The sequence below is a fragment of the Nothobranchius furzeri genome, chromosome 2 (genome assembly GCF_043380555.1).
Source record: "Nothobranchius furzeri strain GRZ-AD chromosome 2, NfurGRZ-RIMD1, whole genome shotgun sequence".
In the NCBI taxonomy this organism is placed as follows: Eukaryota; Metazoa; Chordata; class Actinopteri; order Cyprinodontiformes; family Nothobranchiidae; genus Nothobranchius; species Nothobranchius furzeri.
In genome coordinates this window covers 22,954,901-22,969,085 of record NC_091742.1, presented here as the reverse complement: position 1 = coordinate 22,969,085, position 14,185 = coordinate 22,954,901, and the positions used below count along the sequence as shown (strand labels likewise).

Below are 14,185 nucleotides of genomic sequence, written 5' to 3'. Positions count from 1 at the left end.
CAAGATGTTTGTACATGAAAATTCAAAATACACCCTCACCATCAAATAAACCTCTTCCCCCTGAAACAGGAGTACTGGTGACCACAGCACAGGGTTTTCCCCAGTGCTTTATATGCCTGGCGACCCGCCAAGCTTTGCTTGGCCACCCGCCAGGCTAAGCGTCATGCCCCACCCCCCGACCCTAGCGTGTCCGCTGACACGAATGGCTCAATGAAACTAGAGCTCTCCATCAGCTGACACTGGTAAGAAACAGCAGCGGAACGTGTGCAAACCCCCCACCCACCCCCCGCTCTAATGGAGGAGCGGTGCTTGACGGAGTGCGCGGCCGAATCCGCCAGGCTTAACTAATTTTCTGGAGGAAACCCTGCACAGCACATATCGAAAGAATGAGTAAATGAGGTCTTTAAAGAACAGATTACTCGTTTAAAGGGACTCTAAGGAAGCTTGACAGTCAAAACATGTATAGAAATAATAAATGTCTTCTTCATACATTCTCCTGCAATGCCCTGGTCCTGTAGAATGAGCCCTGGCATTTTTTACTGTGATTGCCTGTTTTTCTGTAAAATCACAGAAAAAGAGATGCTCGGGTCGAGCAGGCTGCTTCATGCGCGTTCACGCTCAGGCATCGCCCGTAGCATTTGCTATCCGTAGCTTTAGCAGCAGAGAGAGAGGCAGTGCCACTTTGTCGCTGTTCCTAACGCCTAGTGACAAAGCTAGCTACATTTCTGAGGACCCTTAGCTACTTTCTGTAGAACTTTCTTCTAGATATTTCCTGCAAATTAGCAACAAAATAGCCATTTTCGCTCCGAACCGTTCTTTGGTTTGGCGTTGTTTCAGCTGTCATCAAGGATATAAAAGTTACAGATAGATTGAACGTCACTGGCGCTTTAGCTCACCTAGTAAGATGTCTGACTCTCATGTCGAAGACCTGGGTTTGGCTCCAGTTGTGAACATAATTTGTCATTTTGAGTTTCCTTTTTACATTAATGGTATATTTTTTTACATTAATAAGATGCCCACATTTTTATTTGAGACTTGCTGAAAGGCGTTGAATTCACGGATAAAAAAGATGTGGGTTCAACTTTCATTTTGGAACAATTTTTCAAGCAAGGGAAGGGAATGATCTGAGCATGCAGGAGGACTGACCCATCATAAACCTTTGTCGGCTGTGCTGAAGAGAAAGGTACAGAACCAAATTATTTAATTCATTAGCTGCGTGCTCTCCTGCCCTCTATCCTCCAGGCCACACACACACACACACACACACACACACACACACACACACTGCATGTTTGGCCGGCCGACGAGAAAGTGCAGCTGCAGAGAGAGAGGCACATTATTTTTATTAATTTGCTGTGCTCTTCTGTCCTCCGGGCCACACACACACACACACACACGGGACTGTCTCAGCTGTTATTTTCATTAAGGAGTGTGCACGTACAGCGTGCACACCTCATGCACGAGCCTACTTTTGAAGCTGCAGTTGCGCGTTAGGCCTGAGTGGCGATCGCGAGCATAAAACCTTCAAACTTCCTTACAGTCCCTTTAATCAATACATTTGCATTTGTTTCTAGTAAATACCTTTTAAGGCAAGGCTACTGCTAACAGTTAGCTCAAACTAGTTGAGTCACCCCCTGCTGATTCCCAGACGTTAAAAAAACAACAGCCTTCCTCGTTGTGAGTCAAGATCAGTGACGCAGATCTGTGAGGATTTTTAAATCACATGTTCCCAAATCAGAAACTAATGCAGGAGATAGGTCGCGGAGACTATATTCATGTTCTTCCTGCATGAAAAACCTGTGAAAAGAAAATCAGAAAAATAATAAAAACTAATGTTTTTCAGTCATCCACACCTTTAAACAGTCGTCAGTTTATTTGCATCATTATGTTTACTTTAGTCGAAATATGGGGTTAAATTTATTCATCCCAAAATGATAAAAGATTAATTCAAAATGATCTCTTCTCTTTTTTATGCATTAGTATAATGTTACATCAGAATAAAAAAAGTCTTTGACTCTCCGCCAGAGGACTTAAAACAGCTCCTCTTGTGATGTACTTGGACTGTGACACGTTTCTAAACTTTATTTTACTTTCACAGTTTGTTATGATGGCCATCAAATGGATTCCTGTGAGAAGCCAAGAGGACTGTTTGATGACATTTGAGGACGGTTTATGAAATGCTGAAGGGGCCCCATAACAAACATTTGTCAGCAGCTGGAAATACATGTGAGGAAAACATTTTGTTTACTGTGTTCCAACATGGTTGTTTCTCTGTGTGTACTTTTTATTTCAGGAACAATAAATCTAGAAGGCAGTCTGACAAAAGCAATACTAAAACGCACTTCATCTATAAAACGATCAAACAAATACAGAACCACAATATAGATGATTAGTTTCCAGCCTGAGATCTCTCAGTGGAACAACTCATTCCATTGGGGTCATTAAGCTAATTAATTAATATAGAAGAAGACAAAAACAATATCAGAAAACTGCAAAGCTTTGTGTTTTGTAGTTTACCAAAGCCGAGCATGGAAACGTTACACAATTATTAGTAGATGTGATTAGAGACGCTCTTCTGACAAACCCACACAGTCATGTTTCCATCACTTTAGAGGTCACAATCATTTCCTGAAGAATCACCATTAACCACATTCAGGCCTTGTCTTTCCTTAACCCTTCATTGCCATGACATAATCAATGAAGTCACGCACGTGCGTACACACACATTCCTCCTCTTCTCCCCAAACTGACAAGAACAATGGTGCGGAAAGAGAAAGAAGCAACATTCCTGCTATTTATCTAGTCATCTGATCTAGCAGCGAGTCATGTGCTGGAGCTGAGTTGGAGGAACGGCAAGATGCTCTGGGCTAACGTTAGCTAGCCTCATGCATTTGGTTGTGTTTTCAGTATCTAATCCAATAACAGTGTTCTCTGTTCTTCAGTGAACGAGTTGAAATTTCTCAAAAAGCCGCAATCAATGCAGTTTTTATCACTAAGTCTACAGACAGTGCTTCTTTTTGACTCAACTAGAGCAAGTTGCCACATAATGAGTATTGAAACATGAGGTGGTATAAATTTGCTGACTTAAGTAAAAGTAGATTATTTTATTATTGGCCTGACCGTGTAATAATAGCTATCCAGGAGAGGATGGTACAAAGTCAAGTTTTGCATTCTGGAGCGAAGGTCAACGGTTTAATTGGAAGTGCAAATTACGTTCACATGTAATCCCAAAGTGGATAGAGCTATGGGTAAGGTGAATGTGCAGATTGCAGGAATGTGTGCACTCAACAAGAGAGCAGGGAGGAGAGCCAGCGTGTTTTCAGCGTTCATCACCAAAGCGAAGATTTTCCTCCTCAAAGCCGCTTTCGTACACGCCAGGCTCCTCCTGCAGCGTGCTTCTAAAACTGCTTAACTTGTGCTGCCAGTTTTTTTGTCAAGAAAGAGTAAATATTGACTTGATGACTGCAGCTCCCATCTGTTGGCACAAGAGCGAACGCTTCCCTTTCTGCTTTCAGTCGCCATCTCTCTCGCCGTTTCCAAGTCTGCTGCTGGCTGAGATTCAGCAAACAGCGCCCGGTCATTATATTCCCCCTCCAGCCACACTTACCCCTTGCAGTGAGGACACATGCTCTCATCACTGATCTCTGTGTCTTAAGCAGCAAAAAGTTCAGCACATCGTCACAATCTACAACATCTGAACCGGCGAGGACTGGAGCGAGGGGGAGATGGGCCAGGCAGAGAGCGGCATGGAGCTGAGTGGAGTGGGTGCAGAAACCAGAGGGCGAGACTGAGCCTATTAGCTGTGTCACGGATCCGCGGAGCCAAACATTCACAATGACACCGTTTTGGAATTTTAGACACCTGACAGTTTTAGTTCACGAGCTGAGTGACGTCGTTAGAATTAAAAAATTAAATAACCAATCCTACTTCTAGTCCGGTTATAACTAAATAACATAATTCGGTTCATGCTTTACCATTTTTGACAGATTTAGGCAAACACAATAGAACCTTGCTGTTGTTATATGCAACGGTTGGCTCCTTTAAAAGCATCCGTCCTCTCTCTAGGTGTCTGTTAGGTGGCAAACATCATTTCTGTGAATTTGAAGGTCCGGGGTGTGATGGTGTTTCAGGGTGTGGGATCCATGCAAATATTTGCAGTGGGAGATTAGGCGTGTTGACTTTCCGCGGGTCCAGCCAATACCGATGCAGGACGGCTGCTGATAGCACCAGCATCTCCGCTGTTTGAGGAACCCGAGGCTCTCTTGTTTTAATAGGAATCCCTGACCTTTATCAGTGTTTTTCACATCAAGGAAGTCAAAGAATATATTCATCTTTTTACTAAATACAATTTAATAAAGAATGCATTTTCTGATTGGCTTAATGAACTGTGAATTGGAATGTTTATTATGTGAAGTGCCTTGAGACGACTCTTGTCGTGATTTGGCGCTATATAAATAAACTTCAATTGAATTGAATTGAATTTTTTCCACAGTGCTGAAAGCTGTAATATTTATATTTGATCTACAAAGACACATTAGAGCCGGACAAAATTCTGTTGCTGTTGACCAAAAAAAAAACACTGACCCAAACCAGTTTTATGAAATTTTATAATTAATTATATTATATTATATATATATATATATATATATATATATATATATATATATATATATATAATGGCATATATATATATATATATATATTATAATAATAAATTTTATAACTAAAGTTAATTTATCTCCTTTGGAATGGTTTTGGAGCTTGAATCAAGAATTTAGTTGCAACTATGCTTCATAAGAATACAGCACCGCCAGTCCCATTTTCTTCTTTTTCTTGTTTTATTGTAGATTAGTGGTTTGCAAACAACAAAATAACAGCGACAGAAACCAGAACATCTGACTACCGCAGGTAGGATGGGGAAGTTGCTAACACGCAATAATTGAATCACTGAAATTGCACACATAGACAACAAACCCACCCCATCTTCTATTATAATATTTACATCCATCTGTGAATGCATTTTAAATGTGTATTTTGATGTGTAGAGATCGTCCTGATGTGCTAGCCTGTGGTATCAAATCCTGGTCCTCAGGGGACGCTATCGGCACCTTTTAGCTGTTTCTGCACTCTTAAATTTATGTTTCTATTACCTGTTCAGCAGGTCATCAAGCTTGTAATAAACTACTGACTTAAATCAGGTGTGTTGAAGCAGAGAAACCTGTAAAATATGTAGGATTGAAGCCCTCAAGGACTATGATTGTGTACTACTGGGCCAAATCTAGCAACAACACACAGTACAAGCAGGATTTGGAACATTAACGGCGCAAGCCATCATAAATTAAGTTGAGTTCATGCTGATTTATGCTGATGCACAGTGTATGCAATGATGTTTATGCATTCATAAGCTGTACTTTCCAGTTCATACAACGTTAATGCTATCTGACCATTAAAGGTGGAATTAGGATCTGACAATGGCATCAAGCCAGTCTGAACACTGTTAAACTGCTTAAACTCTAGAGAAAACTCGATCTTCTTCATCCAGAACTGCATTGTGGTTGGAAAAGAGCACAGGGTAAATGTCCTCTCATCAGCTGAAAAACAATGCAGATCATAAATCTACAGCAAACTACCAGTGGGTGATTGGCCGTTTGATGAGCTTGTATAACAAAGGCTCAGTTCGGGAGAAGGGTAATGTCCAAGTTGGCTCATAAATGTAGTTTTGAGGGAGTTGGCTGTTTAATGCTTAAACAAGTTGTGTGAGTCATAAAAAGCGGTTTCAATTGGCTGCACAAACAAGACAAATGTCCCTGCTGCAATCAGCTTTTCTACTAACAACTAATAAACTGTTTCATGTCACTAATGTGATTTTGCTTTTCTGTAGTTCAAATGGAACGCTAGTGAATATAGCTGGAAACAAGTTGAATCACAATGACCAAACTCAGTTTGTTGTGCGTCTTCTTCTCCAGAAACACAAAGTTCCTTTTGTCGATGTTAAATGTTTAAAATAAAGCAGAAGAGCTACTCTAGACACTTCCTCTGTTAAAATGTTACCAAAACAATTTCATTGTTATTCGGTGGTGCTTTAACATCCTGTTGTCAAAATAAATACTAGCTGGGGGACCTTAGAACAAATTGTTTCTTTACAATTGGAAACTGATCTTTGAGCCTCTTTATAGTATAAGAAACTATGTTGGGGCTCAAAATGGCCCAGGAGCCCTGAAAAAAGGCCAACTCCAACCCAATAAAAAAAAGCTTTAAAATAGAAAGACAAGTTTGCGTCGCCCACTTGGCCAGGGCGTGACTATTAAATGAGCTGCATGCTGATTGGATGAAGCCAGAAACTGTGTACAGCGGTGGTCCCAGCGTGCTCTCTATAATTAATGCTTCTCTGGTTTCTGGTCAGGTCCCTGCTTACTTGAAGAATGCTGTAATCCACTCGCTTCTTAAAAAAACTGAGTCTTGACCCTCTCTCTATAGCAGCTTCAGACCCATCTCTAAACTTCCGTTCATCTCCAAGATCTTGGAAAAGGTTGTGGCTAAACAACTCACAGCTGCTCCTGATGAACATAACATCCATAATTGCTTACAGTCAGGTTTTCGTAGAGCTCATTCTACTGAAACAGCTCTTCTTAGGGTCTCTAATGACCTTCTGACTCACAGTGATGCAGGGGACTGTTCTGTTCTGGTCCTGCTGGACCTGACTGCAGCCTTTGACACTGTTGACCATCACCTGCTACTGGAGAGGCTGAGAGACTGGGTAGGCCTATCAGGATCTGCTCTGGAGTGGTTCTCCTCTCATCTTTCTGAGCGCTCCTTTTCTGTGGCCGTCTCCAAGTTTAGGTCCTCCACCACCTCTCTTACCCATGGTGTCCCACAAGGTTCTGTGCTGGGGCCTCTGCTCTTCCTCCTCTATCTGCTTCCTCTTCAGCACATCCTACGCTCCTTCAAAGGAATCTCCTACCATCTTTATGCAGATGACATCCAGCTGTACATCTCCTTTAAGCCCCATGAGATGTCTAAGCTGCAGCTGTTACACACCTGCTTAGACTCTATCAAAACCTGGATGGCTGGGAGCTTTCTACAGCTGAATGAAGATAAGACTGAGATCCTCATCTGTGCCCCAGACAAGCTGGTTCCCAAAGTCAGAGACTCTCTTGGTCAGCTTGCTTCTCACACCAAACCTTCCGTCAGGAATCTTGGCGTGACCTTTGACCCAGCTCTCACCCTGGATTCTCATGTCAGTTCTCTTGTTCGCTCTTCCTTCTTCCATCTCAGGAACATTGCTAAGCTGAGTCCCATTCTGTCCCGCTCTGAACTTGAGACAGTTCTCCACACCTTCATCTCCTCACGCTTAGACTACTGTAACTCTCTTTTCACGTGTCTGAGCAGAACCTCCCTGAACCGTCTACAGGTGGTTCAGAACGCCTGTGCTCGGCTTCTGACCAAGTCCTCCAAACACACCCACATCACCCCGCTTCTCCTCCAACTTCACTGGCTGCCAGTCAACTTCAGGGTTCATTTCAAGATCCTGGTTCTGGTCTATAGGGCCTTACATGGACAAGCACCATCTTACATTGGTGATCTTCTTAGTCCCTACACCCCAGCAGGTCCCTGAGGTCCAGTGACCAAAGCCTACTGGTTGTGCAGCGCACCAGGCTTAAGACCAAAGGTGACAGATCATCTGCTGCTGTGGCCCCCAGACTCTGGAACTCTCTCCCCCTGAGCCTGAGATCAGTGGACTCAGTGGTCTCCTTTAAAAAGCAGCTGAAGGCTCACTTGTTCAAGCTGGCTTTTGTATGACCTTCTTCACCACTCTCTCTTTATTCTGCTCTCCCCACCTATTCCACTTTCCTCAGGATCCACTGATTTCCCTCTTTCCTATTCTATTTCTCTCTTTCTTAACATTTTTTAATCACAATTGTCTATTTTTGCTCATTTTAATATATTTTTAACCATTTTCTAAATTCTTTTTTATATTTTTACACTTTTTGTTTTTGTGAAGCGCCTCGTGATTTTTATCTTGAGATGAGCTTTAGAAATTATACTTTCTTCTTCTTCTATTATTAAAAGTGATTATTTTTATTATCCACTGTCTCATTATGGATATATGTCATGGTCATAACGAAAAAAGGTGCTGTCTACTTTATAAAAACCAACACTCAAGCTAGTGATGCACCGATGTGAAATTTTTGGGTCGATACCGATATCCGATATTGAGATCACTGTTATGGCTGATAACCGATATTTGTCGATACCGATATACTGACATTAATGCTTCTAAAATCAGCAGATTTTATATAGAATGAAAAATATTAAAGCTGAATTTACATTATTATATACACACACCACACACATTTATGGTTCTCAGATTATTTCATTCACTGTTCACATGACTAAATAATTACACCCCTCTTTCACAAACACACACACACACACACACACACACACACCCTCTAAAACAGGCAAACAAATGGAGACGAGATGGAAAAAATATCAGTTGTTAATATCGGCCCGGTTTATCGAACCGATACCGATATGTTTTAAAAAATGACGAACATCAGCCGATACCGATATTGATGCCGATATATTGTCCATCCCTACTCAAAGCACATGAATACTAATACTTTTAACATTATTAGCACAGACAGCACCATAATACCTAAGCACATTATATAGAACTATCACATCAACTTCATCATAATGTCAGGCAGTACAGAGGCATACAGCTGCTGCAGCAGTCATGCAACCTACTTATCAGTGAGCAATGTCTGGCACCAGTTCAGCAAACGCTGCAGCTCAGAATCACTCACACGACGCTGTGAGAAATTAGCTTTGTGGCTAATCATCATTCAACACAAATCCAATGAAATGTGTGCTGTCTCAAGCTCACAGTGCAGCTCATTTCCAAAATGTGACGTTAAATCTCATCTGTATATGCTAATGGGGCCTCCTGAAGGGGCAACGTCAGAGAGAGAGATAGATGTGCAGAGATCGCATTAGTTAGGTCTCCAGGCAGGAAGTGGTTGTATGTTTATTGCATTCATTTTAATCAAGTAATTTCTAATGGAGGCCGGGTCGTTAATATGCCATCATGAGACAGATGGTCTGAACAGGAAAAAAAATACTGAAGAAGTAGCTTGTTTTGTTCTACATTCTGGGAGAGAAGGGGCCTTTATTTTCATCGACTGTTACCAAATGGTTAGAAGAGCCCAGTCATGCTGTCAGGCAAAACCTAACCAGGACTGAATGAAAATTATACACTTACCAGTTCAGCATCAGCATTGGTCAGCAGGACAGGCTCATGTCTCAGTCTGCAGAGACAAAAAAGGACAGCTTCTGAGAGAATTTCATGAATCACATCGACTTGAATATGGACTTATTTGGGATGAGTCTTGCTACACAGCAGGAAGAGCAAGGACTGGAGCTTAGGAGTGATGTGCACATACCGCATCCCCCCACCCCACCCCACACACACACACACACACACCTGGCCAAAGAAAACACACATGGGCAGACATGTCCAGGGCTGTAAGGCTACAGCGAGTGTGTCGTCTGCTGGTGGCTTAAGCTATCTGCCTCCTGGAGCTTACGTGTTCACACATCTTTTAGTGAGGCGTTAAAACATCCATAAGGATGACTGGCAACTTTGTCAAGGGCTTCTGTTGAGAAGAAGCTAGCCCAAGGATCCTCAATACTGGATTTCTGCCTAAAGACATTATGCTGATATTTCCAACTCGATATGGACAACTGTAGATATTGACACCAATACAAGAACTGACGTTCCTTGATGATTCGAAGTTCCTTCTGTACTCAGATTTTTATAACAACTAATCTTTAGACGGTTTTTAAAATTCAACTTTTGTTTCGTGTCTTTTTGAAGATGTTTTCCTTCTCATCCAAGGAGCTGTCTCAGTCTCTACACCAAAATATAACTATTCTTAATTTTTTTATCCAATTATCTAAATTTTACAGGCATGATGGTGTAACACTACTCAGTAGTGTAAAAAAAATCATAATTACAATTATTTCTGTCAACAGCAAAATCAAAATTAACTCAACAAGTTTCATCATGAGTTCACATTTTAAGGAAAGCGCAACTAGCAACAGCATTTAGCATCAGCAGGTGGAAGAGTTGCTCTAAGTGATGATGAAAACGCCTGAGAGTAAAAATTCATTATAATAATTGATAGATTATTGTCCAGGCTAACTAAGCACAGTGTCCTTTCCCACCGGGAGCGTTTCAGATGTGAATCAGCTGGTCAAGGTCACAAAATCTCCCGAGAATTGCAAGACCATACATAATTTTGGCAGTTAATTCAATAACAAGCAAGAATAAAGATGGCAGCATGTATAAAAATTAGCTGTGGTTTATTGTTGCTTACTTTGGCTACGAAGGTTTGACAGGTAATAACGTACGTAATGTTTTACACTGCATTTTTGTTTGACTCTCCTGAACTTGATGCGTTCTGTAAGTGTAGAGTGTGAAAAATAGACTCAAAGCTAGGGATGCAATGATACCACATTTTTCTAAACCGGATACGATGCCGACACTTGGATCTGAGTACTCGCCGATACCGATTACAGACACTTCTACCACACAAAAAAAAAAGCTATGAATTGGAATGGTTTTGTTTTCTTCTCTGCTTTCAGCAGAAAAAGACTGTAAGGTAGATAAATAGTCAAATATATGAATAGAAATTATCACAAAACTAAAATATTAGGTGAACAGAAATGAGAAGTTACGGTGAAGCCACTTTCAAGCTACCGCGTTGGTATCGATTCCTGGTATCGGTTGACTTTCACGATACCGACACCGATACTGGTATCGGTGCATCCCTACTGAAAGCATAAATTTAGTGCAGCAAAGCATCAGTATGCCTCTGAGACCCACGTGCCACTTTGCGACAAGCAGAAAAGACAGATTTAAGTGTATTTCTAGTAATGGAATTTATTTAGGAAATGTATGTTTGGTAAAAGGAGCCATATGAGAAAAAATATAAATCCCTGGATGTACATCAGAGTATATTGGGGTCATTTTTTCCACATTTCAAATGTTTCCAGTGTGTTTTGCCCTTGTTCTACAATTATTACCTTCTCAGACTTTTTTAAACTACCATAATTAACCATGATATTGGGCCAATATTTACCATTTTCTACACAACAACAGCTTATACACCTCATTAGTAAAGCAGATTTAAACTAAGGCACATCCGCGGGCAGCATAGTGTTGCTGCCGAATTTTTGTTAAGTCTATATTTACCTTCTTGAAAAACATCATCTTAATAAAACACGAATGCCAACTGGCATTTTTTCTATTTACCTGTTTTATATACCTAATACTTAATCAGTTTAGTGATTTGTTTGATTAACTTTGTCTAATTGTTTAATTTTAGCACTGAGCAGTTGGTTAAATTCAGAGTTAAAAACAGATTCAGGTTTAGAAATGCTGCATCTCCAGCTGTTATTTGTGACATTTTAAGCTGCAAAATGGCAGAAAAACATCAGCCATGAAAATCGGAAGAACATGTCGGCTGTCCGTGACCTCTGCGTGACCTCTAACCTCATTAAATGTGGGTTTAAGGACAGAAGTAGACATCACACATAAAGGCAAAAAGCAGAACATAACTAAATAAACTGATTAAAAATCTTTTGTTGAAAACTTTGTTTTGTGATGATTTCGAGCCAATTAGAAAACTTTATTCCAAAACTTTAGAAAAAAATTAATTCAAATTAATGTTCCTACATCCATTTCAAACTAAACTGCAAAACTTTATTGCAACACGTTTTAGAGAAGATGTTTTGCATACACAAAACAATGTCAATAAACTTCTTAAATGTGTTAAAATAAACCAACACAAAAGGAGAACGCTGAGCTCCTTCAAACCAGTCTTCTGCTGCAAGTCCAACAGGAAGCGCAAAACAAAAATGAGAAGAGCGGAATGACTGAAAACACCAGCTTCCCGCCAAGTAAACTACCAAGCAGTGGGTTCCAAATTAAGTCCCAGTAGAATAAATCCTCAGCCAAACAAATCAATAAAAGGTTGGAGAGTTTTCCGTGTTTAAAACTGAAAAACAAGATTTCTCTAAAGAAAAACAGTCCTTTAAGAAACCTGCATGACTTATAGTCTGTTGACTACAACATGCAACACTACCAGATCAGTAAACGTAGATTCTACTGTTTCTTCTCAACTATACTTGTTTTATTAACATCCTGAACTATTACTGTTTCCCTTTGGGAGAAGCTATTATGATAAAATAACAAACAGCAAAACATATTTTTATCTGCACAGCTTCAAATATTGGATGAAATTGTATTTCCATTTCGTTTATTGAGATTTATGAGATCATGGGTGTATCTGGAAATAATAATAATAATAAAAATAATATTAATATTAATAATAAACTCCCAAAGGCACTGTCATCTGGAACAAAATAACATTAAAAAAAGAAAAGAAATGCACGCCCTCAGCTAGGATTTCTGCAACTTAGTCCACCTTTATTCATCAAACTGTATCAGCGTCTGGGTTTATGCCACAGGTAATGGCTTGTTAGCGTGTGTGTGTGTCGTGTTTGTCTCTATCATCACCAGAAAGACGTTTATGTGCCAATGACAACAAGCAGAGGACACGGAGACGCAGACAAAGGCGCTCACATGCTCCATAGTACTTTAAAAACAGCAACATTTATGACGTAGTACAAGTTACTATCCCGTGAGAAAATCGAGTCTCTAAACACACGTGAGCCTTTAAGGGATCATCAGCAAACATTCAATTTGTTGTAAACCCAACGTCAAAAGGATGCTTTATGGCCTATTTGTTGAGCAAATAGTTATCCACGAGTTATTCCTCAACAAATAAAAAATATACCCTGCTGGAGCGTGTGGTGGAGTCTATTCAGAATAAACGTTGGCAGCTTCAGGGAAAACCACAAAAATAACCTTCTGGTGATTAAAAATGATCCCAAATCAATCAATCAAGTGTATCTATATTTAACTCTTTCCACATGGAGGGGACCAAAGTGCTTTACATAACAAATTAAGACCACATAGAGCATAAAATGAGATTAAGATTAAAGATAGAACGTAAACCCTTAGAATAAAAATCTAATTAAAATACAAAAATAGTAAAAGCTAAAAAAGAAGAATAAAAGCGTGGATGGCTACCATAAATTCTCTAATAATAGAATGCCTGCTGAAATAGAGACATCTTAAGCTTTGAATTGAAAGTAGACAAATTTATCATCGGACGCAGGTCGACGGGGAGTTTGTTCTAGAGTGAAGGGGTCATTTCACCTTCGTCAAACAAAAGCCATTCAAGCCGTGACCTTATTCTGATGCAGGTAGAAGAAACTTTTTCTAAAAAAAAATCCTTGAAATCTCTGCTCATTTTCTGACTTCATTTGCATAGATTCTTGTTTTATAACATAGATGCAAAAACGCTTCAAACACATAATAATGTGTTTTACTTGAGAGACGTTTGAAATCTTATTTATATGCTTTTTTCCACTGTTACTGTAAAAAACATTTAAAGCTGCTCCACATCATACATTTCATGATTAATTTAGTTCTTGATAATCGTTGAGTGAAAATCTCATTTTAATTTTAAAAAGTGTAGATATAAGAAAAATCCACTTATTAAATTAGACACTTTTTCAACATATTAAGACAAAACATGCCATAAATCAACTGTTTTTGCAACAGAATTTACATTTCTGAGTTTGTATTCGTACCTCAGAAATGTTTATACGTCATAAGTTTGTTTGACTGAGATTGCACAACACAACCAGTTTTAGTAATAAGGAAACGTGTGTTTGCATTAATGCATGCTTAGCAGCTGCAGAATCTGATTCAACTAGCTGCTGACAGAAAAAAAAAGCCTTGGGACCCTTTTTTTTCCCTACATCATCATTTAATTAGAGCTGCAGCAGGTCAGTCCAGCGAGGTAAAGTTCAGCCTGGCTGTCCTGGTTCATCCCCGGGCTGGCTTCTCCTCTCTGTCCCGCTACAGCTAGCCCCTCTGCCTAGCCTCCCAGACGCTGGAAACACCAATAACCGCCTGCTTTTCATCCACTTCCCACTCCGCAGCGACTCTCTGACGTGTTTACCCGACAGAGGAGCCAAAGCGCCTAGCAATGTCGGAGCACATTCGATAGCAATTTGCTATATGTCCGTTTTAAAGCGTCTGGTT

General features: G+C 40.1%; 1 protein-coding gene across 3 annotated transcripts in view; it reads right to left on the bottom strand.

The window, feature by feature from the left end:
• The window catches only part of LOC107378065 (1-phosphatidylinositol 4,5-bisphosphate phosphodiesterase beta-4), a 226,862-nt gene that overhangs the window by 212,156 nt on the left and 521 nt on the right, over positions 1-14,185 (bottom strand). For all 3 annotated transcript variants that reach the window (XM_054748429.2, XM_054748432.2, XM_054748431.2), the window contains exon 2: positions 9,266-9,311. The gene's annotated coding sequence lies outside the window, so the exon portion shown is untranslated. The remainder of the gene's footprint in view (positions 1-9,265; positions 9,312-14,185) is intronic.